Below are 23933 nucleotides of genomic sequence, written 5' to 3' on the forward strand. Positions count from 1 at the left end.
TGACTTGAAATGTCCAGTCTCATTTCAAAATAAAAACTAGCATCTTTTAAAATCTCAGAATGCTTGCTTGCAGATACAAGAAAGAAATATTGTAGGGAAATGATTTCTTTTAGAGAATTTTTTTCTTTTCAATTTTGGTTTTAGAAATCTAGGCCTTGCCTGTAAAGATAAAAAGATGGTTTTAAAATACTGTTGTGGAATGTGTTTAAAGGATTGATTCTACAACCATTGTATATTTGACATTATTTCTAACTTTCATTTCTTTACTGTTTGCAGTTAATGTTCATGTTCCACTATGCAATCATTTATATGCATGTTTCTTTAATTTTTTTAGATTTTCCTGGATATATAGTTTAAACAACAAAAAGTCTATTTAAAACTGTAGCAGTAGTTGCAGTTCTAGCAAAGAGGAAAGTTGTGGGGTTAAACTTTGGTTTCTTATAGAAGCTTCTAAAAAGGTATTTTTTATGTTCTTTTTAACAAATATTGTGTACAACCTTTAAAACATCAATGTTTGGATCAAAACAAGACCCAGCTTATTTTCTGCTTGCTGTAAATTAAGCAAACATGCTATAATAAAAACAAAATGAAGAAAAAAATAATATCTTAATTCATGTCCACATTGACTATCTCTGTCACTTCAAGGTAACACCAACCATAATTACCTTTTAAAGGAGCAAATCACTTCCCTCTACTCCTCCATTAGAAACTCTCATGTAGCTCTTACAGAATGAAATCTAAATTCTCTACCATGACTTCTACAACCCTTTTCAAGTTGGCTCTCACCAATCCTTTTAAGTATTCTCCCAAGTAATCAACACCACACTCACATTCAAATGCTCTCCATCAGTCCACAGCTTATTTCTTATATACAAGCTGTTCTTACAGGAAAAATGCCCAATCCATCGCTCCCCACCATTCCAAAATTACAGATCCTGCAAAAACCAGCTCAATATTACTTCTTCAGGGAGACTATTCCCACCCATAAAAGATGGACACTGCCATTTGTTTACTGATTCTTTCCAAAAGGTTTTTCTGGAGGCCCTACTATGTGACAGACACTGGCATAAATATTCGTATAGTATTTCGTTCAAACTTGAATCATGACAGTTATCATGGTGTATTAAAAACATGTGTGACTTTATTGCCTCTATAATTCTGTGCATTTCCAAAAGATGGGAACTATATGTTCTGGTCTAGTGCTCTTGTTTTTCTGGCTTGGGTTGAAAAGACACTTAGGATGCCAAGCCATGCCTAATAAAGACTTCCCTGATGAAATCACTCCCACTGTAAACACCCTGGGTCAAACTAATAAGCACTGAGATTAGAAAAAAGACATAAGTCTACTTGTAGAATACAGATACTGATCCAAAAAAGTGAAGAAAGCTCAAAAGGCAAAGTATTGAGATCTTCATCCTGGATGAGAAAGAGAGGTAAAATAAGAAGCAAACAAGACAAGCAGAGATGAAACTGAGGTGTGGCAAAAATGTAGATTTAATTTTCAATTAACATCATGAACACCGTTCATCTGTGCAAGACCCAGTACGTGTCCTCCAACAAGGCTACGACCAGAGGGGCAAAGTCATTCTAAATACATTACATTCATCTCTGCAGCCATCCTGCAGCCTAAACTACTGCCAAGAATGTGTGCTGCAAAAGTGTGATGAATTAACACTTTTGCAAGCAATTATTGTAAGGCACAAACCTTCGCTTGATGTGCATTTTTGGGACACAAAAGATAAAGTAAAGCCCATTAGAAACACTGGATTTTTAAAATAAGATTAAGACTACTAACACTTAGCATACAGCAAATACCAAAAAATTTATTCTACTACCTACAAGTCACATGTAATATTAAAAGCTGGACCTGAAATATTAGAAAATCAAGAGCCTTGGAAATAAATTATTTGTTGGGTGTACTGGGAGAAGGTCCTTTGTCAGGGGATAATAAAAGCAGCAGCCAAGTAGAGATAAACAGACACCTAAAAACTCACTGATATGTTTGGGGTCTTTAAGGTTTCCCAGTAACTAGTATCAATCATTTCCCAAGTGCAAGATGCACACTTATCCTTCAGTTCTGTGAGACACCTAGTTCTTTTAATATACTCTTACTTGCTTGAGCTAGCTAACACTGGTTTTTACAATAAATACACAAATCCTCCCCCAAAAAAGTTGTCAAAGTTACCACACTCAAGAACTTAACTGTCAAAAAAAATCTGCTCTTATAACTCCTATTTTACTTCTGACTCCTCTTTCCAACTACCAATTCACTCATTTAACATCTACTGAAGATCTACTCAATGCCAGTGACACTTGGCAAAAGAAAAATTAATAACTAAAGCTCATTTTCAGATGTGGTATTTTTTTCTAACTGTGGATCTGGATCAATTTGTAAAATCATGCTGAGCAACCGCAAGGTCCCAAGTTTGATTCCTGGTACTGAAAAGACAAACAAACAAGATGGGGCTGGGGATTTAGCTCAGTGGCGCCGCGCCTGCCTCACCAGTGCAAGTTTCTGAGTTCGATCCCCAGTACTGGAAAAAAAAAAAAACCAAGTTAGTGGGTTCCAGGAAGCATTTTTTAATGTTAGAAATATAAGAGAATAAAAATACATCACAAGCAACAAGGTTAAATATTGCTTTCTACAATTTGTTTCAGTTATGTATGTTGTATTGGATAGTAATGTAACATGTACATCCTTTATTTTTTTAGTGGTACTTAGGATTGAGCCCAAAGTCCTCATGCATGCTAGACAGTGCTTGACCACTGAGCTACATCCCTATCCCTTTTTTAAGGCAAGCCCTTACTAAGTTGTCCAAGCTGTCTAACTTCCAATCCTCCTAAGTAGCTGGGATTACAAGCGCATCACTTGTAACCAGCTAACATGTACATATTATCCTGATGTAAATCATGAACAAAGAATTTGAAAAATATCAGTAGGTCCCTATTTTCTAATAACCTCAAACTATGCCAAGGAAGAAAGCCTCAGGGAATCCATTAGTGCTTTATTTAAAAGAAAAATAATTTTAATTGGCATATCCCTAGTTTCTATTGATTTTATAAGTGCTTGAAAACAGTTGGTTTGCCTCCAATAGATTAAAACATCTCTTCTTGTTTATAGTTTTAATTAGCTCAGCAAATCCTTTCTGTTTGCCTTCAACAGTACAAAGAAACTTCAAACCAGCATGTTAGAATTATTATAAACTCTTTTTTTTTTTTTTTTTTGGTACCAGGGATCGAACTCGGGTCCTTGTGCTTGCGCAACAGGTGGTGAAACCACTGAGCTAAATCCCTGGCCCTATAAATATACTCTTAATTAGCTAAGTACAATTTTAATAAGTTTCTACTATATTTTTAATGAACATTAACCAGGTTAAACCCATCATCATCAGGTTAACCGATCCACTACAAGCCGACAGCAAGTTAGCCTAGAGGGGGGAAAAAACATGAAGGAGAAGGCAACTGTGTTCTGCACGTCCCTAAATTGTTTAAGGCACTTCTGAGAAAAACACAAGTTCAAAAGAATGTAAGAATACATCAAACACTGAAAGGTCAGGGTATTTCCTAGTATTTCTTAGATTTTCCAAGTGTCTAGGACCTAGTCTATTTCATTTCAAGGGAAATTAATTCAAACACGATTATTCTCAAGTGTAAAAGCTGTCAATCTTCATCAGGTAGTGGACATTATGATACACTCAATTAGTGAACAAGAATATTTTCTGATCACCTAGTATGTGCTGCTCCACATATTGAGCACAACAAAAGTAGGTGGCTGACTAAATTTACCCTGGGTGCTTCCTCTACAAAAAAAGAAAGGGGACAGGAGGGGAGGGGAGGGAGAGGAGAGACTGTAACAGACAGACAGACTGGTGTTCACTGGTGTTTGAGGCAGAGCACCAGAGTGAAATGGAGATTAGCAAGTAGCAGAGCCATTACACAACAAAGAAATACAAGAACACAGTGACCTTAAAAGGAAGAGAACTAAACACACAGCATCTATCACCACCTCTCTTAAAGTCAGCCCTAAACCAAGAGGAAGTTCACTCTACAGGGAAAATGTAAGCATGAGGCCCCAAGCAATTCCCACTCACACCCCAGAGGCCAGAAGCATTTGTCAGTGCAGAAGCCTACAAGCCTCACAGACTGTGAGACCAGTATGGGGGCTGCACTGCCCAGGAGAAATAGCCCTCCCCACCCACACTCCTAAATGCATGCACCAGCTTGAGATCCTGCCCACCCAAAGTAGGCAGCTACTTGACAAACCTAGGCCTACCAACCAGATGGTGATACTGCCTACCCTCCAATAACTCCAAAAGATAGTTGGGCCACCCTAAACAGCTCAGCCTGCAGAGAAGCACAGGAAGCAGCCAGGCAGCCCCACCTACCCTCCTGCTGAATCAGGAAGCATCTGGGTGGCCCCATCCACCCACTCAGCTCTGGGAAGTAGCTAAGCAGCCCACCCTGAGCATCAGGGCCCACAGAAGCCACAAAGTACAATACATGACTAACTCCGCCCATATTCCCACAACCCTGGGAGGAAGCTAGGCTGATTCCACAGAAATACAAAGGATTATTAGAGACTACATGCCAGTAAACTGGAAAATCTAGAAGAAACAGACAAATTTCTAGGTATACATAATGGACTGAACCATGAAAACACAGAAAACCTGAAGAGACCAATAATGATAACAAGAATGAATCAATAAAGTCTCCCAACAGTGGCAAATCCCAGACTGGATGGCTTCACTGATAAATTTTACCAAACTTGCAAAGAAGTAACACCAATCCTCAAACTATTTCAATTGAAAGGAAGAGAACCCTTCCAAATTCATTCTACCAGACCAGCATTACCCTGATTCCAAAACTACACAAGGACAACAACCAAACAAGAAGACTAAAGACCAATATCCCTGATGAACACAGATGTAGAATACTAGCAAACTGAATCCAACAATACATCAAAAAAATTATACATGATCAAGTGGGATTTATCCCAGGGGTGTAAAATAGCTCAAAATAGCAAATCAATAAACATAAAATAACCCCAGCTACTTCTCAGGTGTGGTGGCACATGCCTATAATTCCAGCATTCAGAGGCTGAGGCAGGAGGATCGCCCTGAGTTCAAGGCCAGCAGGAAAATGAGATATCCATATTCAGAAGAATGAAACTACATCTCTACCTCTCACCACATACAAAAATCAACATGGATAAAAAACCTAAATGTAAGATTTGAAATTATTAAACTACTAGGGGAAAACATTTTAACACATCAGGATGGGCAATTTTTGGAATAAGAACACAAAAACACAGGCAACAAAAGCTAAAATAGACAAATGAGATAATATCAAATTAAGAAGCTTTTATACAGCAAAGGAAGCAATCAACAGAGTGAAAAGACAACATAGACAATGGGATAAAATATTTATAAACTTCATCTACCAAGGGATTATATGTAAAATACACAAGGAACTCAAAAAACTCATCAGCTGAAAAACACATCTGATTTTAAAATAGGCACATAATCTAGCCACTTCTGGAAGGAAGACATACAAATGGCCAAGTAAATGAAAAAATGCTCAGCATTAATAATCATCAGGAAAACACAAATCAAAACTACAATGAGATACTGTCTCGCTGTAGTCAAAATGACTATCATCAAAAAGAGGGTGAGGGATACAGCTCAGTGGCACCACGCCTGCCTTCCAAGTGCAAGGTCCTGAGTTTGATCCCCGGTACCCAAAAAGAAAAGGACAAAAGAAAGGTAAACTATACAGAATAAAATTTACCATTTGAACTATCTTTAGGGCATACTATTCAGTAACCTTAAGTAAATTTATGTTATTGTGCAATCACCACCACTGTACATTTGTGGAACTTTCTAATCTTCCCACACTGAAACTCTACAATTAAATAATAATTCTCCATTTTCTTGTCTCAGCATTTGGCAGCCACTATTCTGTTTTCTGTCTCTTTTATTTGCTTATTCTAGTAACCTCCTAAAAGTACAACCATATAACATCTGTTTTGTGTACCTTGTTTCACTTAACATAAGGTCTTAGCAGTTTATTTGTATTTTAATGATTTTTAAATACATTAATTATAAAATGACAAAAATTACAAATGCTGGTAAAAATGCAGAGAAAGGAATTATCATCACCATTGATGAGAATGTAAATTAGTTCAGCCTTATGAAAAACAGTATAGAGTAGTAGTGGCGAACTTATACCACACATGCCACAGTGGGCTATTTGTATCACTGAAAGTTCTAAGAGGTTTGCCATCACTGGTACAGAGGTTCCTCAAAAACTGAAAATAGAGCTACCTTATGATCCAGCAATCCCACTACTGGCATATATCCAAAGGGTTTGAAACAACTGTAACAAAGAGATACCAGCACTCCCATGTTTACAGCACCACTAGCACGAGTCTCAACAGCCAAGATATGGAATCAACCAGTGTCCATTAACTAATGAATGGATTACTCAACCTTAGGAAAATAATAAAATACTGTCATTTTCACCAACATGGATGGAGCCAGAAGACATCATAAGCTAAGTACAGAAAGACAAATACTGCATGCTCTTGTTCATACGTGCAAGCTGAAAAGTTGATTTCACAGAAGTAGAAGGTAAAACAGTGGTCACTAGAGGTGAAGAACGAAAAGGGGAAATGGAAGGTAGGTATTGGGTACAAAAGTACAGTTAGAGCAAAGGAGTAAGTTCTCATGTTCTATAGCACAGCTGGGTGACCAACTATAGTCCACAACAATTTATTAGGTATTTTATGAAGTACTCCAAGAGTTTGAAGTGTGTCAACACAAAGAAATAATAAATGTTTAAGAAGGGGGAAATCTCAATTACTAATTTTTTTTTTTGGTACCAGGGATCAAACTTGGGTCCCTGCACCTGCGCAGCAGGTGGCAAAACCACTGAGCTAAATCCCCGGCCCCCTCAATTACTGATTTGATCATATATATTGTATATGTGCATCAAATTATCAGAGTGAACCTTATCAGTATATAAAATTATTGCATGTCAGTTTTTTTAAATCACATAAAAAGTTTTAAAATTTGTCATAATTGAAGAACTACTCCAGATTAACAGAGATTAGAGATGTGACAACTACGTGTAATATTTAATGCTGGACTGGATCTCAGACTTGAAGGGAAAAGGCATTATCAGAGTTGGGCATCATGGCGCACACCTGTAACCCTAGCACTCAGAGACTGAAGCAGGAGGATCCAAGTGCAAGCCCAGGCTCAGCAACTCAGCGATTTAGAGAGACCGTGTCTCAAAATAGAAAATTTTAAAAAGAGCTAGGGCTATAGCTCAGTGTGAAGGCCCTAGTTCATGGGGTTGGAGGGAAAGAACATAGACATTATTGGAAAAATTGATAAACTGAAAATACTGTCTACAATAAAAAATACTCTGTGAGGCTGAGGTGTAGTTCAGTAGTAGAACACTTGCCTAGCATGCACAAGGGCATAGGTTTGATCCCCAGCACAACAGAAAGAAAAAAGAAAGAACTGGGTAAATGTTAAACTACCTGAATTAATTATATTTACAATAACCGTAAAAGAATAACCTTGTTCTTAGGAAACATATACTGAAGTATTAAGTTAAGAAATACTATGTATACAGCCTACTCCTCAATGTTTCAGAAAAATAATTTTGTGTGTATGCATGTGTTTAGATAGAGAAGAAATAAATATGATAAAGCCAACATGGGAAATGTTAAAATATTTGGATAAAGGCCATCAAAGAGTTGTCTGTAGTTCAAACTTTTCTATAATTTTGAGATTATTCCAATACAAAGCTTTTTTAAACCAATTATAAAACCAATGGTGGTTTAACCAATTAGAAAACATTTAAAAAATAAGAATGCATTCACATTTCACTTTTAATTTCAGCCATAATTAGTAAGCTAACAAAATACACTTGCTAATGAAAAAATCTAAAAATTAATGTGATATAATGTGATAAATATTTTATAAGCAGATTAAAGCATCAGCTGGCACAGCAATTATGCACTGGTGCTCTGTTTATTGTTCTGCTTGGATTTTATTTTGGGCTCATCAGGGATCCCTTGAGTAAGATTAAGACACTTTAGGGCTGGGGATTTAGCTCAGTGGTTCCACCACCTGCCTCGCAAGTGCAAGGTCCAGAGTTGGATCCCTGGTACCAAAAAAGGATTAAGACACTTTATCTCTTATCTATAAATAGATCATTACATTTGAATAAAAAGATATAAGTATATATAATACATATATATATACACTATATATAATATATATATTGCTCCTTAAATCAACCAGGTTAAGAACCAAACAGGTACCAAATTTCCCTTTTACTTTTACTAGCCTTTAAAAAGCTAATTACCAGGGGCCAGGGATTTAGTTCAGTGGTTCTGCCGCCTGCCTCGAAAGCGCAAGGTCCTGAGTTCAATCCCCAGTACAAAAAAGAAAAAGCTAATTACCAGGAAGTGCAATTCAAATACAGAAAGTAGGGCCTGGGATTTAGCTCAGTGGTTTCGCCGCCTGCTGTGCAAGCGCAAGGACCCAAGTTCAATCCCCAGCACCAAAAAAAAAAAAAAAAAGACATCAGAAAGTGGAGGATACCTGGCCCAGTCTTGGGGAACAAAAACCTAAAAAATGTTGTATGTGTGCTATGTTATGCCCTGAATGATTCTATAAAGTATGTAAGCATTCAACCAAAATACCTGATTTTAGTTTTCCAATGATTCTTATGTTGTTTTAGTTATTAATAGAAAAAAAGGAAAAGGTTAATTACCCAGTTATCTAGCACAAGTCACAAAGGGCTGCAGAAAACACATACCACATTCCTACAAACTCACTCACCCACCAGCATGGAAAGAGTATATGCAATTGCAAAAATCAGAGAGGCTCTTGACCTTATGAAAAATAACCCAGAAATGTGACTGTAGCCCTGTTTGCCATTTAATTAGTGGATAACCTTCCACAGTATCTAGAAGCACAATTTATTTTGTTTTTAAATTTTTAATCAACGTAATATATACCATAAAGTTAAAAAGTCAAACAAGACTTAAAGGTTTTCTTTCCTATCCTCAAAGGCAAACATATTTAACCACTTCATTATTGGGGTCTCTGGGGTCTCTCAAGTTTCTACCTAAGCTTTTACCATTTTCTTCCTGTATTACCTTTAGATATCTGTTGGACATTATCCCTTAGGAAATGTTTTAGCCAAATTATACTGCCCAGGAACTTTCCCCAATGTATCCCATTAATTTTAGTTCTTCTGTGGTTACATTTAAGATAAACTTTCAATTTTATCTTTTCTATTCTATTATCAAGTTTAAGATGATGCAAAAAATTTTGAAAACAAAATAATGATGGCTAGACAACATTTTGAAAATACCTAATGCCATAGTTGCACATTTAAAAACATGTTAAATAGCAAATTTTATTTTACTTCACCACAAAAAAAAGAGAGGGGTATTAATAAGCAACTATTTGGAATATAGCCCAAAAGGGGGGCTGGGGGGGACAAGGATGTAAACTGAGACTAGTGAGCTATTGCAGTTACCATGCCCACAGATGATGGGGTTTGTAATAGGGTAACTAGTGAAGGTGGAGAAAAGTGTGTTAACGCAATACGTTTGAGAAGCAGAGCCAACAGATCATGTTGTCAGGCTGAATAAAGTGGGCTTAGGAAAAAGGAAAGAGATGGATGAGGACAGCACACTTACAAGGACACCTACTGTTAACCATAAGAGCTGAGGCAGCTCCTAGGGTAGCACTGGGTTCAACCTAGGTCAGAAATGCAAGATGAAAAGTGGTACGACTCTCCAAAAAGTGAAGTCTTCCAACTACAAGGTAATATCAAGATTATCAGTTGTTTCAACTGTAATAATGATAGCAGATGAAGCTACTTCTCAGACATACATACAAGAAAAGACTTCCTCAGACCCCCTTCTGTATTTTTCAAAAACATAATAACACATGTTACCTAAAAAACCACAAAACCTTCTATGAAATAGTCTTGTTAAATACTAAACATGAAGTTTCTTAGGCCTAGATCTAATCATTCATTTGTAAATTACCGGGGAAAGAGGAACATATTAAATGACACACTGGGGATACAACTAGAAAAATCCAGATTTGAGGAAAACCCAGAAAGAAAAAAAGACTATTCAATGAATAAGTTTCAAAGAAATGCAAAAGATACAAAGGGATTCAATAGGCAGTAAACTAATATCAAAAGATAGCAGAGTTGCTCAACACAGTAAATAAAGGCCACTGAGTTGTTTGCTTTAAAGTAGTCAATTTCACCAGCATGGTGGTGCACACCTATAATCCCAGCTATTTAGGAGACTGAGGCAGGGAGATTAAGAGCCTGAGGCCAATGTAGGCAACACAGAAAGACCCCACCAAACAAACAATAATAATAATAGTTATTATTATAAAATATTAACAAAATGTTAATTTTATGCTATATAAAATCTTATATAATTTTATGCTATATAAATTTTACCTCAATTTTGACAAGTTTTGAAAACCAATCAGTTGCAATGTATTCCTTACTTGAATCCAGATTGGAACAAAGAAAAAATAAGACAATGAGAGAAATTTAAACACTGAATGGATGTTTACTGATATTAAAGACTTACTGTTAATTATTTTAATTAAGTTAAAATTTTTATTACCTTTTTAAAAGAGTCAATATAACTTAGAGATATGTATTAAAAACATATAAAGGTTAAATGACTGATAGCTGAAATTGCTTCCTAAACTGATGGGAAATAGAAAGAGGACCCTATCATATATCAACATTACTCACAAGTAACGGTTTGGATATAGTTAGACTCTGTGCCCTAAAGCTTCATGTGTTGAAGTTTAATCCCCACTATGAATGATTAAGAGCACTGAAACATAATCCAACTCTGGTGTTTAGAGGTAGCCTTTAAGATGTGATCAGAATTAGATAAAGTCCTAGATTGAAGCCCCACAGTGGAATTCTGGTTCCTTTATATGAAGAGAGAGACCAGAGACACAGACATACACACAAGCATTCCCTGCCTTTCGCCATGTGATGCCATGCACTACCTCCACCTGCAAGGCCATCACCGGTTGCCACCTTTCAACCTTCCATCTCCAGACCTCACAAGGGAAACTAAATCTCTTTTCTTTATAACGTAGCCAGTCAGCAGTATTGCTATTACAACAGAAAATGAATTAATATAATGGCTTACATTGAACTCCAAACTCTTCAGTATTACTTTCACACAAGTAAGACATTCTTATTTTATGACCTTTCTATTCCTTTCAAATGTACAATTCTAACTATATCTTATATGCCTCTTTATGCTATACCAAGAAAGGAAGTCAGCGGCATGAAATCCCAAACTATCTCCCTCACTGCCACCAGACTACATCTGTACCTTCACCTAGACCTGTGGTCTAAGACCCTCCACTCCATCTTTCTGAAAAATTATTTCCCAGCAAGTCACTGGTAACCTCTGGATTTTCAAATCAAAAACAACAGTCTCTTTTATGCTCATGTTATCTGATGTCTCTAAAGGACATAAACACTGGGAACCACTTTTCCTTGAATGCCTCTCTTCTCCTAGTTTCTATGACCATCTTTTTTTTGGTACCGGGGATCAAACTCAGGTCCTTGTGCTTGTGCAGCAGGCAGCGAAACCACTGAGCTAAATACCCGGCCCTATGACCATCTCTTGATATTCTTAATGTTTTGCTCTTGCTGTCTTTCTTCACCTCTCCTTTTCCCCCACATAATCTTCTCTCAGCATCAGGCACCAAACCTAATCTCTTCTCACTCTGAGGCTTCCCCTAGCCTGTCTCATCCATTCCCATCACTCCCATGATTACCTGTATCTAGCACAATTCCTGAACACTGTTCAGTAAACATGTATTAACTGAAATACATACACATGCGCAAGCAATTAGAGTTGGCAAATAAGGTGGAGAAACCAAATATAGAAAGCAGCAGAAAACAGACCTACTCAATTTAAATGAAAGAAACTCTACTGAAACACATAAAGAACAAAACAGGAAGAGGTAGTGGGAGGCACAAGGACAATACAGTGAGTGAAGCCAAACTATGAAAAACAGATTTCCTTGCAAAGGACTTAGTCATACACTGATCTTTATAAGAAATGACTGTACACAAAGGATAATTTCACTGCACAACCGCATCCTTTCATTATAGTGAAGTTTTTCCCCATAAGTGAATTCAGATGCTTTCAAATGCACCAGTGGTACTGCTTAACTTACAGTCAATTGCTGCGATGCATTCTCAATTCCTGTGTCCTGAATGCTTTAAACATTTCACAACCTTTCAGAGCTGAAGAGTTTAGTTCATGAATACCACAAAACCCTAGTGAAATTATAGATAGGTTTGAAAATTCAATTTGTTTGTTTGATTGACTTTTGCAGCATTGGGGATTGAACTAAGCCCTTTGCATTGAGCTACATGTATCTCCAGCCCTTTTTAATTTTTTTTTTTTTCTTTCAGTACCAGGGATCGAACTCAGGTCCTTGCACTTGCACAGCAGGCAGTGAAACCACTGAGCTAAATCCCCGGCCCAAAAGTTAGATTTCTTTTTATTTTTTTGGTACCGGGGATTGAACTTGGGTCCTTGCGCTTGCGCAGAAACTGGCAAAACCACTGAGCTAAATCCCTGGCCCTTAATTTTTTTTATCTTGAGACAGGCTCTGCTATGGTTTGTGTTTAGATGCCGCGCCCGCCCCCCCCCACCCCCCGCCCCCCAAAGCCTCAGGGAGATGAGATGGGACTTTCTTTTTCAGAAGTAGTTGAATCTGGAATGTGTGATGCTGGGGTTAAGGGTGTGTGATTACTAAACCACTGCATGCCAGTCATTGATTTGGCACTGCCCTAATCCCTGTAGTCTGAATAAAATAAAAGGGGCAAAAAGATCCTATTAAACTCTCTCTTGTTGCCTTGCTACCTTGTGCACACCATGTTGTTTCTCCTCTGCAATGCTTGTTTGCCATCCCAGCCTCAAGCCAGCCGATTATGGACTGAAACCCCTACGAACTGTAAGCCAAATAAACCCTTTCCCTTCTAACTTTAGATGTCGGGTATTTTGTCTCAGCAACGAGAGAAAAAAAACTAACACAGGGTCCTTTGCTAAGTCACTAAATTGTCCAGGCTGGGTTTGAACTCACAATCATCCGGCTTCAACTTCCCATAATGCTTGGATTACAGGCATGGCATGCACCACTATGCACAGTTAATTCAGTTTTAATCAAAATCACCAAATCTAATTCAGTGAACACCACTCTAGCTATCTAAATTAGTCATCTGAACTTTGCAGAAAAAGATGAAAGATCTTGTCTCACAAATTTTTCATGTAAGTTAACTTATAAACATGTACCAAGGAACTACTTTGTGAAAAACCTTTTTTCTAGATTTAATTAATATTTCTATGTAACTCCTTGTAATGAAGGAGTTGTATCTTCACTATAGTACCTTGTAATGAGGGTTATTACGAGTCAATTTTGACTAACCAATACTGTTGTTCATTAATTTGGTTATAATTCTTCCCATCTGAATGAGAATCTCCTGTAACACACACATCTAAATATTCCAATACTAAGCAATTATATGGATCCCTGAATTGTACTTACCATCTGAACTGTAAGAATTAACATTTCTGATAACTGTCATTTATTTTCCAATAATTTCATTTGTTTTCACAACTACTATATGTTTACTGATATGGTCTGGTATTTTATTTCCCCTTCCTTGTCCATTTTCTGTTGCTCTAACAAAATATATGAGGCTGGGTACTTTGCTTTATAAAGAAAATAAGTTTAATCTAGGCCTGGTGGCACATCCCTGTAACAATAGCACTCTGGGAAGCTGAGGCTGCCCAACCAGGGCAACTGGGCCAAGACTTTGTTCCAAAGTTAAAGGGGGGTGGGGTAGGGCTGGGGATGTAACTCAGTGCAAAGGTCCTGGATTCAATCCCAGTACTGTAAAAATAGTATTAAGTTGATTCAGCTCATAGTTTGTGAAGCTGATAGTCCAAACAGCATGGCACCAGCTCTTACAAGGGCCCCCTCCCTGCATCACTTCATAGCAGGAGGCATCATAGCAGGAGCACGTGAGTCACAGCGATCACACACTGGACCACAAGTCAGACATGACTGGGAGTCAGGCTCACTCTTTCACAGAAACTCACTTCCTTCAAGGAAATTTGGGGTATAAGAGCCAACTGCCTAAGGCAGAAGCTTCTGAAAAACAGAAGCAGCATACACTCAAGGATTGCACAAAGTGCAAATTACTAGCAACTAATTGATAGAAGTGCACCTTGGACAGCAGGAAAACAAGAGGATTCCACACTCTAATGCAGATGGAGCAGTTTATATGCTAAGCTGGACAAAGGTGACCTACAGCCAACAAGAACGTACACCTGGGCTTTCTCAAAAACTATTAACAAGTCAAGTATCAATTAAGAGACAGTTCAGGCTTCAATGCCCAGCACAAAATGCTCTGCTGACGGTCTGAAGGACTCTACCTATCCTTAAGGTTTGGAATGTTGTGCCCAGGTAGCTGCTGCTGGACATGAGGCACTGCAGTCAAGCAGCAGGGCAAGGAAAGAGCTGAGTCTTGGACCTAAGATAGGAAAAGAAAACCTTGTGTCTTGTGTGCATTATTGGATTAAGGTGCTGCCTTTGGTACTTTTGAAAAAAATGGTCAAATCCTCAAATAAAACCTTGCAGTAGTTTATGGCACACTAAAATTGTTTACTTTAAGGAATAACTTAAATTGGCTTTATTTATACTCAAAACAAAAGTCATGAGTTGTCCAGATGTTATTTTGTCATTCTAAGACGGGTAACACAGCAATAGGATTCACAAAGATAATGCTAATATACGATCCTAAACCTATTTTTTTTGGTACCGGGGATCAAACTCAGGACCTTGTGCTTGCAAGGCAGGCAGCCAAACCACTGAGCTAAATCCCTGGCCCCTAAACCTATTTTTTAACGTTACCAACAAATTAATACTGAGATTCCTTCCAATAAATGTAGTCATTGTATTCTGTAATTGCACATTTATTCTATACAGTTTAGGCTATATTTTTTAAGTGCCTCACTAATTCTAAGGAGTAATTCCTATGAAATGTACTCCTGGTAAGCACTGTACATATACTATTATTATAGATAGATAAGTTAATTAGATATCATTTAGGCAGTTAGTCAGGGCCCCTCTCAAGGCACCAGTCCCCAAGGCTCCAGTCCTCAAGGTGCCAGCCCTCCAGGAGCCAACACAGGGAGGAGCCAACAAGGAGAACAACTGAGGCACATTCACTGGTTAGCATTATAAAAAGGAGAGGCACTACTTCCCCTAGAGATAGTAGTGATTGATATTCTAAATGGGAAATTCCTTGTGTGTGACTTGTTTTCCCATTTGATCCCCATTTCATCAATATTACCTGGGTGACTGTACTTGTAATCTTATTGGTTGGTCGTGGTTTTGTCCCACCTCATGCCCACCTTGTCTATTTCCATTGGGTCTTATAGTTTTGTCCCACTTTGTATAAAACACCTTTGAAAAGTAGGGTGGGCGGGCAACCCACTTTCTGGTCCCCCTTCTGTCTCTCAGACGCTATCTTTCTCTCAAAATATTCTTCCTACCCTTAACCTCTCTTGTTCCTAGAATTCATTCTTCAATTTTAGAGAACACAAACTCATGTTTCAGCTACCTAGCAGGTTTGGGAGTTACATCTCTACCCCTATATCATTTTGGAGGTCTTCCACAAAGATTACTGATCAGCAACACTGCCATCCCTATAATAAAACCACTTTCTACATACTGCCAGATCTGACTTCTAATAGTTTGTTTTGTTAAACAAATTTCTATCTGTGTTCATACTTTTTTCTTCTATTATCTTCATCCAGTTTTAGGATTAGCACAATGTTGAGTTCCTAAAATGAGGGGAGAAGTGTTCCTTCTGCTTTAAATGTTTGATATAATTTATCAGTTAAAATGTATATGAGCCTGTTGTTGTCATATAGGTAGGTTTTCAAGCTAGGAATATACTTTCTTTAATAGGTGCTCTTCAAATTTTATATTTCCTCCAGAGTTAGTTTCATTAATTTGTCTTCCAAGGTACTTCTTATTAGAAGTTGTCAAATGTATTTCAAAACAGATTTTTGTAATATGCTTTCTGTATCCTTTTAAATTCTGTAAAATCTGTGGTAATGTCTCCTAGATCTTGATATTGTAATTTTAACAGTGTATAACTGATATTGTGTAATAGAAAGTAAAGGTCTAAAGGAGCAGGGGAAGTGGGAGGTGTCGGGTAAAGGAAAGAAGGGAAAAGAAAAAATATGAGAAAGGGAAAAAAATGGAAACAAAATCTTTGCAAATAGGGAAGGGTGGAGGGGGTGAAGGGAGGGCAGGGGAAGGGGAAAAAAATAAGAACCAAGATACTCATGTAATGGTACAAGATCCCAGTGATGAAGGTAACTGTATTTTATACCTAAAATGTACCAATAAACTTAATGGGGGAAAAAAAATTTTTTAAAAAAAAGATTACTGGTCGAAGAGGTTTCTTTCATAGGTTCTAACTTTGGTCCTTTTGCTTCATAGAGTGTAACTTTTCATTTCACAGGCTCTGGCTATTTTTGGTTTCATAGATTCTGGTTTTTGTTTTGGCTTTTGTTTCTAAAGTCCCTTAATTTTAAATTGTGTGTTTTAAATTTTTTTCAAATTGCTTGTCTCTCTTATGAGGTATTGTCTTTTGTTAAAATTACATTTGTTCTTGTTTTGTATACATTGCATTGGGACTTCAGTTGCTTAAAAATGCTGTAAAATGGATCTCTTATGAAATCATCCCAGGTAAAGGCAGTTCAGCCTTTTATCTGTCCCTTATAGAATGCCAAATAGTGGTTACTCTGCCAGCTAGTAATTGCCTTTAGGGCAGCTGCCACTCTCAAGCAGAGGACGTTTCTCCAGTTGCCCTCTGGTGAACACCCACTCCCACTGACACCAATGGTGGGTGGAATGTTGACCAGATAGGCAACTGGGCTCCTTTTGGAGACAGATCTCTGGTTGCGTGGAACTAGTGGAAACTGAGGTGACAACTGAGGGGTCATGGCCAGGGCTACTCTCTAGTGGATACCCAAAGGTCCCTCAGAAGAAACTAGCTTCAGTCAGCTGGTCTGGAAAATCTCTACATCTCCTTCCTATTTGGGCTCCTCAGTGAGGTGAAAGGGGAACTCCATCAGTGATCGTCAGATATCCTCTGTCTGAGTAATCTGAAACAATGCCATCAGGGCCCTTTCTTAAGCCTCCATTAAGAGTTGTTCAGGTACAAACATCCAATGATAAATGTAAATGTACTGTATACCTAAAATGTACCGATTAATATATAAATAATTTTTTTAAAAAGAAAAAAAAAGAGTTGAGCTACAGGTTGGGACTGCTTTCTCTACTAGTAAGATAGGACCCCATGTCAGACTTAAAAAGCAAATCTATGATAGATTAAAAACTACCCAAATGTTCTCTCCCCTCCTAGGCATTATCTGCATCACTTATGTGTGTAGGGGAGAAAAATATCTTTGCTGATAGGCTGTGGACTTTGGAACTTTCACTGTGGACTTTAAAGTGCTATGTGGTGATTTTTTTTTTGGATGTTTAAATGCCTTAAACTTTATTTGGACTTTTTCTCTCTGCTAGTGAGTTAGAAACTCCCCTTAAACTTTTCTCCAACTTTTTGGGAGTTAATTTTAAAATTTACTACTTTATGGTTAGACCCCCTCTCCTTTCAAGGTATCAAACTGAGACAGCTTACAACTGTTTTGTCTTACGCTAGGAAAATAGCAATCAGTTAATGACTTGCATTTGTGTCTTATACACTAAGTAGAATAAAAGAAAAATTTAGCCAGCCTTTCTCTTCCTTCATGGCCATAGGAAGTTGATAAACTGCCTTTACTAATATGTGGATTGTGGCTACTAGGAGGACGTGTGACTTTCAAATACTTAGTGAATTTAAAATGGATCTTTTAAATCAAAGACCTCTTCTCTGAAAACTATGGCACTCTGAAAAGAGAGATTGAAGATGATATCAGAAAATGGACAGACATCCCCTGCTCCTGGGTAGGAAGGATTAATAGAGTGAAAATGGCCATACTTCCAAAACTGCTCTACAGATTTAATGCAATTCCAATTGAGATCCCAGCAGCATTACTTCATGGACCTTGAGAAAACAATCCAAAAATTCATTTGGAACAAGAAGAGACCCAGAATAGCAAAACCAATTCTAGGTAACAGAGACATGGTAGGGGGAATCACAATCCCTAACCTGCAACTGTACTACAAAGCTACTGTGATAAAAACAGCATGGTACTGGCAAAGAAACAGACCCGAGGACCAGTGGAACAGATCAGAAGATGCAGAAACAATGCCAGACACACTCAGCCATCTCATCTTCGATAAAGGAGCCAAACACCCTCACTGGAGGAAAGATAGCCTCTTTAATAAATGGTGCTGGAAAAATTGGGCTTCAACTTGCCAAAGATTAAAACTAGACCTATATCTCTCGCCATGCACTCAACTAAAATCAAAATGGATTAAAGATCTAAATATTAAAATAGAAACTGAACCAGTTGGAACAGAGGTTAGGTATAACTCTTGAAGACATCGGTGTAGGAAAAGATTTTATGAACAAAACCTCAGTTGCCCATGAACTAGCACAAACAATCAACAAGTGGGATCTCTTCTTATTAAAAAGCTCCTGCACAGCAAGAGAAATCACCAGCAGTGTGAAGAGACAAGCCACAATGTGGGAAAAAAATCTTCACCTCCTCTTCCTCAGACAAAGGTCTACTATCCCGAATCTATAAAGAACTTAAAAAGATCAGACCTCCCAAATTTAAAGACCCAATCCAAAAATGGGCATCTGAAATGAACAGACATTTCTCAGACAAAGAAGTAGAAACAGCAAATAAATACATGAAAAAATGTTCAACATCACTGGTCATTCGAGAGATGCAAATTAAAACAATGCTGAGATTCCACCTTACTCCAGAAAGAATGGCTGCTATCATGAAATCCACCAATAACAAATGCTGGCGGGGCTGTGGGGAAAGAGGAACCCTGCTCCACTGCTGGTGTTGTGCCCAGATCGCGAGGTCCCCAAAGACCACCAAGGAGCGGATTCCGATGCAAACACACGAGGGTCGTTTATTCAAGCTCGAGCAGGGACTCTCATCCGACACCGACGCAGCGGGTCAGGATTGAGAGCCCCGACTCTAAAACACCGGGGGGTTTTATAGAGGTTACAGCAAGGCACGGGGTTTTCAAAAAGGCGCGGGGTTTCAAATCACACGCAAATCACACAATTGGCTAGCATTTAGCAAGTTTTAAAAGTTTAAACCTGATTGGCTGGGCCTTGAGCGCTGAACTGCAAACGGCTGCTCAAGTCATCGAAAAGAACATCTGGGATACTGGGGTATTGGGATAACTACTGATTAGCTGTTGCAGGCCATGAGAAGAGCATCTGGGACATTGAGGCAGCTACTGATTAGCTGTTGCTAGGCTAGTTGCTAGGGGACTGCTGAACATTATCACAGGCAGGTGGCCAAAGTACATCTTGTGGGGTTTTTTGGAACTAGAATTTATGTCCAGGCCACCTCACTCTAAGATGGGGCCAAATTTTAAAATGGAGTCACTCAGGCCTCACACTGGTGGGAGTGTAAACTGGTGCAACCGCTGTAGAAATCAGTATGGAGATACCTCAAAGAACTAGGACTGGAAGTCCCAGTTGACCCCGCTATTCCACTGCTGGGGATCTTCCCCAAAGAATTAAAAGAATCATACCACAGTGATATATGTGCACCCATGTTCATAGCAGCACAGTCTGTGATAGCTAAAACTTGGAAACAGCCCAAATGCCCATCAACTGGAGACTGGATAAAGAAAATGTGGGGTTTTTATAAAATGGAGTACTACTCAGCCATAAAAAATGAGAAATTAGAGACATTTATAGCTAAGTGGATGCACATTCAGGTGATACTCTTAAGTGAAATAAATAGGACACACATGTATAAATACTGAATAGTTTCTCTGGTGTGAGAAACTGAAAGTGTAAATAAGGACTAAAATGTATAATAGGTAATGTGAAATAGGAAGAAAAGGGGCAAAGGGGAAGGAAGTGGGAGGGCTAGGGGAAAGGATAGAAGGGAATGGGATTAATATGAGAAAATGGAAAAATAGGAACAAAATCTTTGTAAATACAGAGGAATGGAGGGGTTCAAGGGAGGGCTGGGCAAGGGTGAAAAATATGAACCAAGAGAGATTATGTAAAGGTGCAAATTTCCAATGATGAATGTCATTATATTGTATACCTAAAATGTACCAATGATTAGAATGAATAATTGATAATGCAAAATAGGAAGAAAAGGTCCAAAGGGGTAGGGGTAGTGGGAGGGGCAGGGGAAAAGAAAGAAGGGAAAGGAAAAATGATGAGAAATGGAAAAAATGGAAATAAAGTCTTTGTAAATAGGGAAGGGTGGAGGGGATGAAGGGAGGGATAGGAATGGGGAAAAAATAAGAACCAAGATGCATTATGTAAAGGTACAATTCCCAATGAGAAATGTAATTGTGTTGTATACCTAAAATGTACCAATAAAAGAATTTAACCAAAAAAAAAAAAAAAACGGATTTTTTTTTTTTTAGGTACTGGGGATCGAGCTCGGGTCCTTGCGCTTGCGTAGCAGGTGGCGAAACCACTGAGCTAAATCCCCGGCCCAGAATTTAAAATGGATCTTAAAAGAGTAGCCTTGTCTTGCTGCTAATAAAGGTTACCTAGGTAAATGTCTGAGATTCCTCTGCCCTGGAGTCCTAGGGCAGAGGAATCTCTGACCTACCATCTCTGGATGCGATCTCTTTTGCAGGAAAAAGTGCCCTAATTTGACCATTGACCTATTTTCTTCTCTTTCAAGGAACTAGAAAGCAGTGGTTTAAATCTCTTGGTTTGCTAGCAATACTTCCTTCTCTAAACATGACTGTAGGGCTAAAGTCAATTGTAACTTGTGCTTTGAGTACCTACTGGAGTAAGGATATGAGTTCCCTGAGAAAGATAAGATTGTGGCTCTGGTAAAGGGTAGACAGTCCAGTCTGCTTTTATTTTCTGAGTCTCTCCAGATGGTAGCTACCTGCCCTGGCGTGGAATAAACCTTGGGGGACGCCCTGGGGATGCCCTAGGGGCATAGGAATCAAGCAGGGACTTACAGGACACTGTTTTTCTTTTTTGTTTCAGATGGGGAACTCTACATCTGAACTTCCTACTCCTCTGGAATGTATTAAAAGAGCAATTTAGTATTATTCTACACCCACACAAGGTGTCCCTAGAGCCAAAATGAAATACAGAGAAACGTATTGATTATGATGCTATTTCACAACTAAAATTATATGGTAAGAGAAAAAAAACGGTCAAAATTGCATTATGTTCAGATTTTCCTTACATTAAAAAGTAATCCTTGCTTGTGTTCAAATGTAAATGTGGGCCACAGAAAAATGATACACCTCACCCTTAAAGCATTCAATACCTCTAAGCCTAAGGGTACTCTTCACCCTTTAGAACCTGAGAACAAAGTTTCAGAGACAACTTTAAGCCTTGACCACCGGGTGCTGAGGATGGAGTTTCTAGGCCAGCCATAATTAAAACCTCTATGAGGCTAAATCCATTCTTAGCTAAGTTGTTCAGGTCCCTCAAAGACAACATCCCTTGCAGGAAGTAAATGGCAAATAGGGGAATGCGGCATTTATGCGTCCTCTCCTCTGGGTGACATAACACAGATTAAACAAGACCTAAGAAAGTTTTCAGATGGCCCTGATATGTACATTGAGGTCTTTAGAGGACTTACTCAGATCTATGGACTAGATTAAAAAGATGCAATGTTGCTCTTAAATCAAACATTGATTTCTAACGAGACATGCAGTATTACAAGCTGCTACTACATTTAGAGATAAATGTTATCTTAATTTTGGAAACTCAAAAGACAGGCAGCCAGGGGAACAACTGGTTCCTACTGGAAAACAAGCAGTTCCTATACAAGACTGCCACTGGCCTGCCAATCCAATAGAAGATTTAAAATAGGAGACATTTTCAGACATGTATTCTTGAAGATCTAAGAAAGATGAAAACTAAGCCCTTCAATTATTTTAAATGGTCAATTATTTATCAGGAAAAAGATGAGGACATCCCTAGGTCCTGATTTGATAGAAGGAAATACTATAGATGTTTCCAAGTCAGTCTTGAAATGTGTAGATGGTTTACTGTTATGTGGACCCCTCAGAAGAGCTTTCTAGCCAAGACACCTGTGCTCTGCTGAATTTTCTAACAGACAGGGGTTATAATGTTTCTAGATTTAAGGCACAACTTTGAAGCGTTGGGGTAAAATACTTGGGCCTTATTATATCTAAGGGAACCCAAAGACTGGGAGAAAAAAGAATTAAACCAATTATTTCCTTTCCACAGCCCAAGACTCTAAAATAACTAAGAAGAGTCCTAGAAATTACGGGCTTTTGTCACCTGCAGAAAGCAGGATACAGTGAGATTGCACAACCCCTCTATCAAGTTATAGAAAAACCCAAAAGACAGGTACTCATATCTTAACCTGGGAACCTGATTCCCAGACCGCATTCCAGAAGCTTAAACAAGAGTTTCTAAGTGCCTGCCTACAGGACACCATTTCAGTTTGTATGTTAATAAAAGCGAGACATGGCTTTGGGAGTGTTTCTACAAGATCAGAGAACTGCTCAACAGCCTGTAGGGTATTTCAATCATAAATTAGATATTACAGATTCAGAGTAATTCATTAAAAGGGTAAGCCCTAAATAATATAGTTCGAACACTTCTACCCTCTTTCAAAAGGCAAAAAGCAGCCATTCAGGTTCTTTGATTATTGGTTTAATTTTCTGCTTGGCAATACAGTTGGGAGTCAATCATAGCTTTGAGGCATGTTTTGGTAAGGATTACAGATCCACTCTAGAAAAGCTCCTGATCTTAATTGTCCTTCTACCCCTGAGATGGTTAAGATTTAGTTATTGTGCCATACTTAGAGGCACTCTTCTGTCCCTTCTGCACTGCCCTCCCCCTGAGAAATAATGCAGTTTGATTCAAGGCACTTCCCTCCTCTGTGGCCGGATTTCAAGACAAAGCTTCCAGAATGGTGAGTTTCCCTTCCCTGGAACCCTTCCAGGGTAAAGATGACCTTCACTTATTTGGGGGCCATACAGAAAACTGGTCTGGGTTTAATCCTGCAACTCTCAAAAAATTAATGTAAAAGTTTTAGTCCAAATTTATCTGTCTTTCAGTCCTCAGGCTAAATTTTTAAAGAATGGTATGAGCAGCTAACCTGGGCCAGGGATTTAGTTTAGTGGTTCCGCCACCTGCCTGCAAGCACAAGGACCTGAGTTCGATCCCTAATACCAAAAAAAAGAACAGCTAACCTGGCTCTGGTGACTTCCTTGTGCCTCTAGTCTGCTGTCACTGGCAGACTAGATAAAGTCTAAGAGACACCTTAGATTGAGCACAGAACAGGAGGGATAGACAGGGATATGGCCGGAGATTTAGCTCAGTGGTTCCACCAAAAAAAAAATTGACAGGGATGCCTTCTTTCCTTTTGTTTCTTTTCAAAATGGAAAAATTGTCATAGGTAGACATCTGCAGCACAGCAGGTTGGAGCCTTGCCAGGCCTTCTTCCCTCACTGTTTGGAATTCGTACTTAGCGAAGGAATATCACCTAGGCTCTTTTTTTTTCCCCTGCGGTACCGGGGATCGAACTCAGGACCTTGTGCTTGGAAGGCAGGCGTGGTGCAACTGAGCTAAACCCCCAGCCCTCACCTAGGCTCCTTCTATACCCAAACCCAGCCTGAGCACATCCCTGGAGA

At 38.6% G+C, this 23933-nt stretch overlaps 1 protein-coding gene across 8 annotated transcripts in view; it reads right to left on the reverse strand.

Moving 5' to 3' along the window:
- The window catches only part of Smyd3 (SET and MYND domain containing 3), an 877202-nt gene that overhangs the window by 810451 nt on the left and 42818 nt on the right, over nucleotides 1-23933 (reverse strand). The gene's annotated exons all lie outside the window — the stretch shown is intronic.

The sequence above is a fragment of the Heterocephalus glaber genome, unplaced genomic scaffold (assembly GCF_053883595.1).
Source record: "Heterocephalus glaber isolate CG9 unplaced genomic scaffold, H.glaber_assembly_v1.0 deba00001600, whole genome shotgun sequence".
NCBI lineage: Eukaryota > Metazoa > Chordata > Mammalia > Rodentia > Bathyergidae > Heterocephalus > Heterocephalus glaber.